The sequence below is a fragment of the Saimiri boliviensis genome, chromosome 4 (assembly GCF_048565385.1).
Source record: "Saimiri boliviensis isolate mSaiBol1 chromosome 4, mSaiBol1.pri, whole genome shotgun sequence".
Lineage (NCBI taxonomy): Eukaryota > Metazoa > Chordata > Mammalia > Primates > Cebidae > Saimiri > Saimiri boliviensis.
In genome coordinates, this window is record NC_133452.1 from 4,535,428 (window position 1) to 4,547,621 (window position 12,194).

General features: G+C 42.0%; 1 pseudogene; it reads right to left on the reverse strand.

Moving 5' to 3' along the window:
• Positions 1-10,716: 10,716 nt before the first annotated feature.
• Positions 10,717-11,667, reverse strand: LOC101031905 (glyceraldehyde-3-phosphate dehydrogenase pseudogene; annotated as a pseudogene).
• Between the last annotated feature and the right edge of the window lie 527 nt (positions 11,668-12,194).

A 12,194-nucleotide genomic window follows, 5' to 3' on the forward strand; every position in this document is an offset into this window, starting at 1 on the left:
AGCCGGAGACAAGTGGGAGCCCCCCCCCTTCCAAGTTGGTAGAGCAGGAACTCCCTGGGTGCAGCTGCAGCTGTTCACATCCTGGCTACAGACCTGGGCCTCTGGCTCCACAAATCATGCAGGAACCCCACCCACTGAGGCTCAGCTGCAGTGGCTCGTGGGTCCGGCTCACGGAGCACTGAGAGCCAGCTCTCTTGGCAGGTGTGGGACCCAGGCTGGTAGTGTGAGCCGAGCACAGCCTGCCAGGCCAAGTGGGTGGGACGAGCCCAGTGGGTCTTGGCAAAACTCAGGCAAAGGTGCCACCAGCCACAGAAGTTTCCAGTCAGAAAAGCAACACCCCAGGCATCCCATAACCATAGGAAGACCGATTGAGTGATCATAGTTTTTGCTGAATATAGTTTACACATGATGTATTTCTCACATAAATGAGAAGTGTGAGTGTTCTCTTTCCACTACTAAGGGCAGCTGTTGGCTTCTCGTCTGTCACTCTGCCACGTCTTGTAGCAACTCCCCCTAGACTATCCCAGAGAAATTCCATACCACGTCCATATCTATACTGACACACAAAAAGTCAGGCCTTCCACCCAACCAAAAATCCAACTGTGGTTGTACGTTATTTGCTTTGCATACCACTGAAATTGTGAGCCAAATGACCAAAAAATCCTTTAAAATGTATCTATTATAGTAGGAATTAATAATAAATGTTAATAAACAGCCTCTGGATTTCTGGTTCAATAAATTGCTCTTGGCTGTGTGGATGCTTTTGGTGCAATAAATTACTCAATAGCCAGGAGTGTCCCAGGAGCTTCCATAGTTAGTTCTGATTCCTTTACATGTGCAAATGCTGAAGCTGTAGAATGTGTATTAATTGTTAAGCTAGTTATTTCCATACAGTACTGAAATATACTCAGGTTAAAATTTGTAAGCTGAGATCATTTGCATGCCTGCCACATTCAGCATTTTCTTGTGTTCTCATAAAGGGTTGGTTTTCAAATATTAGAGGAGAAGAAATCCAGGAAATTGGAGATGTTTACAAAATTTGGAAGTACATTTGATCCTGGTTATTTCAGCTCCAGATGTTTTGCTTAGAAAAATTTGCACGAAAAAGTGCTTGGTGATTGAAATGTTTAGCTTTTACAAACTTACGCATTTATGACTTTAATAAATATCCACAGATTGACAGTACTTCATAGTACTACATAGATGCATTTAGAAATTGCTGAAGAATGCATATCTGAGATCACTTCCTAGGTAAAGAGGAAAAAACAAAGAAGTGGCTCATTTTAAAAATAATGTCATTGTTGGAATTTTTAGTTTGTGTCAAAATCCTAAAAATTTTATAGCTATCAGGCACTTCTAGAAAATTACATGAAACAGGCATGCAGATAGCCACTATTTTATAGTGAAAAATGTGGAAAAATTACAGAAGAGTTCTATTTTTTATGACTTGGTAGAAAGAGAACCAGGCAAGAATTTGGAGACATGAGGATAGCCTGAGCTTGATCCCTGTCATTCGAGACTGGACGGAGTGGCCTGCCAGACCTCTCCCTTGCTGGAGAGCAGTGGTATGTTCTTGGCTCACTGCAACCTCCACTCCCTGGTTCAAGAGATTCTCTTGTCTCAGCCTCCCGAGTAGCTGAGACTACAGGCACCTGCCACCATTCCTGGTTAATTTTTGTATTTTTAGTAGAGACAGGGTTTCACCTTGTTGGCCAGGCTGATCTCAAACTCCTGACCTCAGATGATCCACCCGCCTCAGCCTCCCAAAGTGCTGAGATTACAGGTGTGAGCCAGCACGCCTGGCCTCTGAGTTCATTTTTAATTCAAAGTTGAGTAGACATTTGCTCAGCTTTAGCACTGATACCAATGATTCTTGCTTAACAAAGGAATGTGCAAGAAGAGACTGAGGCCCTCCACAAGTCTTCAGGCATCTTGAACACAGTGACCCCCAGCACTCAGACCCTAAGTTCTGGGTCACTTAAACCCATGTCCAGAGCAGTTTCAGGACCCGAGGTGTATCACGCCTCATAGCTCCAGACAGCAGCTTTTGCTCATGTTATGTGTTAGTTTGCTGAATGACTTAGCTCCTGAATGAAAGGAATCCACACTTGTTCTGGGGTTGAACATGTCATCAGGCTAACGGCAGAGAGTTCTCAATTTCTAGAAAAAGATATGGATGAAGATGAAAATTTAAAGCAACAATTTGGGAAACTCTTGGTCAGATTCCTTTCTGGGGACTTGTTTATGAACCTTGTAATTGATGGCTTTGTTTTCCTTTCTTTAGAAATAAAATAGAATTTAAAAACTATATCCATACATCTGGCTATGCCTTTTGTGATAATAACTCATCATGACACCACAGTGTTTTTGCTGGAGGGCAGCAGGGGCCTCCTGGCACCTCAGATGCAGTAGGACTCATGACTGGAAATCTCCTCAGAAGGCTGTCCCCTGCCTCCGAAGCCCAGTGGTCTCCAGGGGCATCAGCTGAGCACCTGGAAGAATATGCTCCTCCACCTGTCTCTGGTTAGCCAAAAGCATCATCGCCTGAATGGAAGACGGAAAACAGCAGGAAAGAGGTGAGTATTGAATGGACCCCCATCCCTCAATGGGGGTCCCAGAAAGGCATGCAAGAGACTCTTACAAACCCTGTGACAAGCGTGAGGGCACCCTGCCCAGGTGACAGATGGCAGGTGACCTCTGCTTAGGGTCAGCGAGAAATCTTTGATAATTGTCAAGTAGATGGAAGCCGATTAAGAAGACTTACTTCAAGAAAGAGGCCAGTTGAAAAGGAATAAAGATGCTGAGTTCTGTCACCACTTCTGCTCCTGACAACCCCTCCTGGGCATGTGTTCTTGAGGTGCCCCTGATGCAGCATCCCAGGACTGCGTGAGTGGGAGCAGCAGGGCTGCACTAGGTGGCTTGGGAAGAAGCCCGGCATTGGCTCTGCACAGCCACCTGCCTGCTGGGTATGCACAGAGAAGGTGATTTCACTGGCAGCAGGATTCAAGTGTGTGTGTGTGTGTGTGTGTGTGTGTGTGTGTGTGTGTGTGTATGTGGCTGAAAGATAAAGTATAGACATATCTAAAATGATGTACTCCAAGATTCTACAGAAATATTTTTAAAATATTTTAAAAGTGTTGTATTGTATATACGAGAAGACAAACGCCATTTGAGTCAAGATCAAGAAAGTTTTTGGAAAGAACAAACTTAGAAAGGCAATGAAGTAAAAATAAAATGCCAGATTTGACAGTCTGCGATGAAGTCCCGAGAAAGGGTTCCAGCAGCTGAAGCGGGATCACAGACCTGCAGTGCGTGCTAGGAGCCGTGCAGACACGGACACCGCGGGGCGGCGAGTGGCGGCTGCGCAGGGCGCCCTTGGAAAGCCTGCGGGAATCCCGAGCAGGTGGAAAGAAAGATGAGAGGTTGGCTAATAAACGTGGGCATAGAGAGAGAAAAACCGACTTAGCAAAGAAAACAAAATCAGAGGAATTTGAGGGAGGCGTAGGAAGGGTTTCCTGAATGGAAAAGAAGTTGGATGTGCCTTGAAAGGGCTCCCCCACGAAAGTAGAGCAAAGCAGAAACGAACTGCAGCGTGCTGGAGCGTTTGGCGCTCCTCCCACGCTCTGGGAGACAGGGATAAACTAACCGATTTAGGGTCTAAATGATGTAACTAATACGGATGATGATGTAGGCACACACATATACCCCTAAAGTGACTACATCCATGGAAATACTTAAGCATTCAAAAAACACACATTTTTAGCATCCGATACACTAGAAAGAAAAGTGCAATAAACATGCAAACACCCTGGAAAACCATGATCCTGTTGCCTGGAAGGTGGTGGGCAAGATGGTTTTATGGTAGGATTGACTATGAAAAGAATGAGCCACATAAGAAACCAACGAAAACCTGAAGAAGTATCAATTAAGTTAGGTTAAATTCCAGTAGGATCAAACCATCCAATCCAGGAAACATATGTGGAAACAGAGAAAGCAGGTAAGATTACTATACGCCACACTAGTCAAAGGTGTCCAGTAAAAACCCAAAGCACCACAACACATGCAAATGGAAAACGTGCTGTTTTTTGCAGAACTGGGTGTGCCTGGAGAGTAGTATATCCACTGCTGGCAGACCATCAGTTGGTTGCATCATCTTCTGACTTTTTTTTCTAGTCTTTGATTGTCCCCCAACACCTATCCCATTACTCTATTAAACATCAAGTAACTGGTGTGTACATGTTCAGATATAACATTTTCTTTTATCTTCTAAGTTGTCAACTGTATGTTTTGATCCACATCAAATAAAAATGAGCTGAGAAGACAAATTGGTACTTAGAAATACACTTTTTTCTTCATAGTAGCATGGTTACTCATATTTTTATGTTGATATTTCAGGAAGTTACTTTGATAATGTTTGACAGTAAACAAAGAAAACAAAAAATAAAAACCTTGAATATATTTTTTAATTGTATAATTTTAGTATTTTGCTTTTATCATTTTTATTTAAGCCTGTCGTTTGCAGGGCTTTCTCAGTCTTTCAATAGGAGTGAATGGTTCTAATGAAACTGATCCTAAGTAAATTATCCTTCAAGTCCCGCACATTGTTTAAGAAGCGTCTTTTGAAAAACTGTATAGGCCATACACTTTAAATAATCAAGATTGTGAAAGACAAAGAAAAACCAAAGAGATGTTTCCAATTAAAGGAGGCTGAAAAGACAAGACAGCCAAGCACAGCATGAGATCCTGGGCTGCAGTCTGGACTGGAAGCCTGCCTGTTGTTAAGTTTCTCTGTGGAGAGAGTTAGTGGAACACCTGGCAACATTTGGAAGAGGTTTGTCGATTAGATTCCAGTACTCTATCAAGGTTAATTCTTGATTTTAATCATTGCCCTGTGGTTACATAAGATAATATTCTTGCTTTCAGAAAATGCACACTGAAGTATTTATGGGTGAAAATGGCTTTCCATCTGTGGCATTGTGTATGCAATTGTGGCAGGCAGAATTCTAAAGGCAAAGGCAATCAAGGAAATGAAAGACTCAAGTACATTATTTTAGGATTAAGGACGGCTATCTAAGCAAAGGGAGAGAAGAGATTGGGAAAAAAATAAGCATATATTCTGCACAATTATCTAATTAAAAAATTAGAAAATTAGGTCAAATTGTCAAATCAGAGTTATAAAAAAATCATAAATTGTGCCCTTGTGAAGCTTTACTAGTGATTCAAAAGGCAGAGGTAATCACGAGACCCTTTTGAAGCAAGAATTTGACGTTGACATTTTCCAGGGGCCCTGTTGCAATATAAATCTATAAATCCTGTGCTTGCTTATTGTACACAACCTAGGTAGACCAGGGACAGCCTGATAATAGCATTTTATAGTAGAGGACGCTCCATTTTCTTTCCCCCAGTAAATATCATGAAGAAATCTGATTCATACATTTACTAAATGTGACCAGATAATTTCTTCAGTTTTATTTTGTTTGTTTTCCATGGGTCTCTGAGAGAGAGAACAGATTACAGAGGAGCAGCTAACTCCTTTCTTGCCAAAACCCACAATATCACCTGGTTTGTCTAGGAGTATATTGTTTTATATCTGTTTTCTTTGCATCTACCTGGTTAGCACTCATTTTTACCCTCAAAAGTGCTCCACTTCAGAAAAAAATCTTGCCTGGTCGTTGTACTTATAATCAATCATAGAAGAAATTTTAGAAATGCATCAATACTAGATAGTTTTATGGAAATAACTTCCAAAATGTAAGCAAAATTTTAGGCCCTATATACTATTCTAGAGAGTAGTAGGTATGATGAAAAGCTTTCCAAAAGTTTGCTTTATAACAGGAATAGTCCTAAGGATATTACAGTACAAGGACTGCACAAATAAAAATGAGCACAGATCGGTCTAAGTTTATTAGCTTTTGTAGCATGACTGGACATCAGAAGCAATTGTTCAAATAAAAAAGACTCTCTGGTTCTGTCATTTGTGTCTGATTTTCCTCTGTGCTGGCTTCATCCCAGAGAAGACACTGTATTAGTCTGTTATCATGCTGTGTAAAGAACTGCCAGAGACTGGGTAATTTATAAAGGAAAGAGGTTTAGTTGACTCACAGTTCCGCATGGGTGGGGAGGTTTCAGGAAACTTGAAATCATGGTGGAAGGGGAAGCAAACATGTCCTTGTTCCCATGGTGGCAGGAGAGAAAAGTGTGTAGAGCAAAGGGGAGAAAAGCCCCTTATCTAACCATCAGACTCATGAGAATTCAGTCACTATCATCAGGACAGCATGGGGGAACCACCCCCTGATCTATCTGATCACCTCCCACAGGGTTCCTCCACCAAGACGTGGGCATTACAATTCAGATTACAACTCAAGATGATATTTGGGTGGGGACACAAAGTCAGACCTTAGTAGGCACTTTTTATGAGTATGTCAGTTACCTAATGTGTACTAGTAAGATACGTATTTATGCTGAAAACCATCCTTATCAATATTGTTTCTCACGTTAATAACAAAACTTTAGTTTGAACCTTCTTTAGTCTGTTCATTGATCATAATAAACATCTAATGGATAGTAAACACAAAGGAAAAGTCAACAGCCCCTCTGAAATCTTGGTCAATCAAAAGTTTCAATAGCAGCAATTCTTATTAAAGCAAGACGGAAAAGTGAATTACAAGGAGCTCAGGAAAGGACTCTTGTTTCTGAGTAAAGACAGATTTATATAAGCATATTCACATGACATTATCTACATTTAAATGTTTTGTTCATGCCTCTATTATATCCCACACTGCCTTTCATCATGGAAATTTTGTAGAAGACTTTCAGCTCTACTGCATTTCGAGCTGTTTGAGAAAAGACACCATGGTGCCCTGCTTTTATCACCCAGAATGCCCTTCATATAGAGGCAGCCACATGTTTGTGCAACGATTGAATTAATTCATCATCATGTTCTCCAATCTCTCCTGTCCCCAAAACTTTGATATTTAAAGCTTTCTGCCATTTGACTCTTATTTCCTAAAACATCCATATGAAGATCCTGATAAGAGCTCTAATTAGGCTGTGTTAGGTTCTGCTTAACACAGAAACAGCTTCCAGGAAAGAATGCTTTCTTATTTAATAAATAAGGGAGGTCTGCTAAAGTTATGGCATTAGCTAACAAACCAATTGGTATCTTTCTTGTCTTCACAATGCATGTCAGTGTTTGCAGGTTTTAAACATGTCTTCACCAGTATTTCTTAATGTTTTTGATCTATGGGCCAGAAGTCAGGCAGTGGGGCAGCCACCATGACCATACTGTCTGGACCTCAGACATTCTGTTCTGCTGGCTGCTCACCCCACAGTCCTGAGCCGCCCTCGGGATCCAGTGGGACTCCTGGTTGTCTGGTGGTAGCCTTATTTCCCAGCGGCTCTAGGGCCCAGGTTTCTTCCTCCACTGGCTTTGTCACAATTGTGCCGTGACACGTTTCTGCTCCTGTGCCTCCTGCTCCCCCTGACGCTTTCTCTTTGCTCTGTCTCGTGAGCTCCGCTACTTGCCTTCTCCCTGCAATACGTCTGCTCCTGGCCACTGCCATTGTACATGTCCGACTTAAATTCCCAGGGAAAGATTTCAGTAGGGGCCACTTTGGGTAATTTGGCCCTAAACCCCTGTGTAGAGGTCTGCCTTTGGTTTCAGGCACCAATCCTTGGTTCGGTTGGCTTTGTGAGGGTTCCGGATTGGGTGGTAGGAGGCATGGGTTAGCAAACAGCTTTCAGGTTGTTAGTAACATTGTCAATCACTAGTAGCTAGAGGTGAGTTTCCACTACAAGCTGCCACCAAGCACACTGTTATAACTTAAAAAGCTAGGACTCAATTCTGCCCCATGTGTATTCATTAGCTGTCAGACTCCAAAGCAGGTAGACATTGTGTTTTGTGGTCTCAGGGGAGTCCTGCTACATGTCCATGGGTTCAAGTGGCAAGCCCAATAGTACTGATGCAAGACAGGTGGATGCAAAAACTGGGGCTTAGCCTGAGAGAGTGCTTGGCTTCACTCAGAAAATAATTTAAGAGCAAGGTGGCAGTAAAAGATCAGAGCAATGGTGTACAGCAGAGCAGGGCTATCCCACTGGCAGAGAAAATTTATTTCACAGACAGAGTAAGGTTATCCCATAGCCAGAGCAGGGCCATCCCATAGGCAGAGCAGAGCTATCCCATAGACAGAGCAGGACTATCCCATAGACAGAGCAGGGCTACCCCATAGGCAGAGCAGGGCTACCCCATAGGCAGAGCATTTGGTTGTCCATTCACTTAACAGGAGGATAATTCCAGAGTGTGTGGGTACACGTGAGTGTGGATGTGTGGCAGAGCTACATCTCTTGAGTATTAGCCTCTCTGTTTTCTATTGTCTTCTTCCTCTTTTATCTTTTGTTGGTACCTGATAAGAACCTCTAGCTGACATCAAACTGAGAATGTTCCAAAGACTCTTTAACACAAATGTGAGTTGCAAAGACTCAGAAGCCTGGCTGCTGAGCTGATTTTTGCCTCAAAGATGATTAAGTCATTCTGATATGTGTGTGTGTGTGTGTGTGTGTGTGTGTGTGTGTGTACCCAAAACTACAAAAACAAACGAACAAAAATAACAACAACAAACAGACATGGGGCTGAGAAATGAGCCACAGAGAGAAAGAGGGAGCTGTGTTCCTGACTACAGGATTTCTGTTCTCAACGACCAGTAAGTGGTTCAGTGGCCTTGGTGTGGGTGGTCCAACCCCACATCACCTATGAGTCCTTGCCCTCTGTAGATGGAACACTTATAAGTAAGACCCTTGGGCAGAGGCTGGCACTTGGGAGCTTGTGAAGACATGGGGGCCCAAAGTTCCGTCCCCTGGCCAAGGTGGGATAGACAGAATTGGCTGAAGAATTTCCCATGGGCCGTGGCCATGGTGGACTCACTAATATTGTTACCATAGTTTATTTCTAATACTTGAAGTTTAAGGTGCTAAAGGACAATTTGTACTGGATAGAATAATTGGTGCCTATTTAGAGTGAGAGGAAGCAGGTAGGTCTCCCTTAGGCTTCTGGGCCAGGAAGGAGGTGAATGATACTAGGTACCCAAATTTGATCAGTTCAACCAAAAAGCATCTACCAAGTGCCAGGCAGTGCGACTCCCTCAGGGAATATGAAGAAGAGGGTGGGAAGTGAGCGGCGGAAGAGAAATCACACCCTAAAAACGAGTTATGCCAAAACTAAGAGCTTTATTCGCTGCCTTAACCAGGGTCTTTGAAATGGTTTTAAACATATTTTTAATTGGCACCCAGTACATACATATAAATATAACACTAAAAATATCTTTCTCCTCACTAAGGCTCTAAAGCTCAGATGGTTTTATTAATAAGTTCTACTAAACTTTTAAGAAACAATTCCTGTTTTATATAAGTTATTTCCCTCCAAATATTTTAAAAAGACCAAAAACTGCATTTTTTTTTTTTTATAAGACAGGATCTCACTCTGTCACCTAGGCTGGAGTGCAGTGGTATGATCAGAGTTCACTGCAGCCTCTACCTTCCAAGCTCAAGTGATCCTCCTATCTCTCAGCCTCCTGAGTAGCTGGGACAACAGGCACACACCACCATGTCTGGCTAATTTTTTTATTTTTTGTAGAGGTAGGGTCTCACTGTGTTACTCAGGCTGGTCTCAAACTCCTGGACTCAAGCAATTCCCCTGCTTCTGGCTCTGAAAGTGCTAAGATTATAGGCGTGAGCCACCACACCTGGTCCCAATTTTCATTGTATAATTAGATAAGGCCAATTCACCCCAACATTTATAGGCATGGTTCATTTTGAACATAAATGTAAATATCTTAAATAAGATATAGCTAAGAAAATCCAACAGTATGATAAAAAGACACAGTAATTAAATAAGACTTACTCATGAATGCAAGATGATACACAATTATAAATATATCAACAGAATTTATTACACCAACTAAGAGTAAAGTATAAAATGCAGGATTATCTGAATTGATGCAGAAAAAGTTCTTGATCAATCCAACACATATGTACAATAAAACTTGTTAACTGGAAATATAAAGGAATTTCTTCAACTTGTTAAAGTTGTCTACTCTAAAAGTTATGTTAAACATTATACAGATTAGGGGTATTTTAATATTTTCTCTGAAATTGTAAATGATATAAAGATGCCTATCATCACTCCTATTAATTAACATTTTTATATAAGCTTATGACCAATCCCATAAGCAATAAAGAATAAGCAGGAGATGTAAGACCTGAAAGGAGATAAAACTGTTATTATTTGCAGATAATATAATCATCTATCCAGAAAAACTTCCAACTATAAGAACTAGTAAGAGAATTCAACACAATTTTTAGATAAGAACAACTTAAGAAATCTTAATATCTTTTACACTGACATATAAACTAGGAAATATAATAAAATATTATTCCAAATATCAGTCAAAACTAGAGTTTTTAAGAATTACTCATTAATCCACAGAAACTTTGTAGAAAAATATTTTATTTATTTTTTTTTTTGGCTGAGCACACAGGGCTTTATTGATGGTAAAGACAAGGTGGGGCTCCCTAGGCCCCTCCCTCTTCAGGGAGTCTGCATGGAAACTGTGAGGAGGGGAGACTCTCAGTGTGGCGGGGGACTGAGTGTGGCAGGGGCTTTCCAGCAATGCAGGTGTCTCTTCCTTTTGTGCTCTTGCTGGGGCTAGTGGTCCAGAGGTCTTACTCCTTGGAGCCCTTGTAGGCCATGAGGTCCTCCAGCCTGTTGCTGTAGCCAAATTCATTATCATACCAGGAAATATGCTTGACAAAGTGGTTGTTGAGGGCAATGCCGCCCCCAGCATTGAAGGCAGAAGAGCAGGTGTCACTGTTGAAGTTAGCAAAGACAATCTGGTGTTCAATGTATCCCAGGATGCCCTTGAGGGACCCCTCTGATGCCTGCTTCACCACTTTCTTGCTGCCATTATATTTGGTAGTTTTTTCCAGACAGCAGGTCAAGTTCATGACTGACACGTTGGCAATGGGGACACAGCAGGCCATGCCAGTGAGCTTCCTGTTCAGCTCAGGGATGACCTTGCCCACAGCCCTGCTGCTGTCCCACCAGTTTCCCAGAGGGGTAATCCACAGTCTTCTGGGTGGCATAGACTATGGCCATGAGTCTTCCCATGATCCCAAAGTTGTCACAGATGACCTTGGCCAGGGGCACTAGGCGTTTGGGGATGTAGGAGGCATTGCTGACCATCTTGAGGCTGTTATCATACTTCTCATGGTTCATGCCCATCACGAATATGGGAGCATCAGCAGAAGGGCAGAGATGATAGGTTTTTTTTTGCTTCTCCCTGCAATTGAATCCCAGCCTTCTCCATGGTGGTGAAGACACTGGTGGACTCCATGACAAACTCAGTGTCAACATTGCCCCATTCGATTTTAGAGGGATCTCATTCCTGGAAGATGGTGATGGGATTTCCATTGATGATAAGCTTTCCATTCTCAGCCTTGATGGTGCAACGGAATTTGCCATGGGTGAAATCATACTGAAACATGTAGACCATGTAGTTGAGGCCAATAAAGGAGTCATTGATGGTGACAATATTTACCAGAGTTAAAAGTAGCCCTGCTGACCAGGTACCAGATACAACCAAATCCATTGATTCTGACCTTCACCTTCACCATGGTGTCTCAGGGATGTGGCTGGCAATGTGAAAGAAGACGCAGCTGTCTGTCAAATGGAAGGAGCTGAGAGCTGAAAAAAATAGTTTTAGTGAGTGACACAGCAAGTTTAATGGAGAGAAAACCCATGATCTTGGAAGGGACATTTTCATATTATAAACATGCTGGCTTTCCCCAAATCAAAGTATGAATTCAAGACAGTTTCAATAAAAATTCCAGTTGAATTTTTTTTGAGAAAGGAAAATATGTCACTATAATATTTACATGAAAGTTTAAAGGGCCACATAAAAGTAAGTAAAATATGAAATAGAAGCACAAATAGGTAAGACCTGCCTTACCAGTTTATGAAGACATATTACAGTAATAAGATTGGAAAGAACTGAAGATCCAAGATGGCCGAACAGGAACAGCTCTGGAGTGCACTTCCCAGTGAGAATGCAGATGGTGAGTGATCACTGCATTTCCAAATGAGTTTTTACTGCCCACAGACCAGGAGATTCCCGCGTGGAAAAGTGCCATGAGTCTCCAGC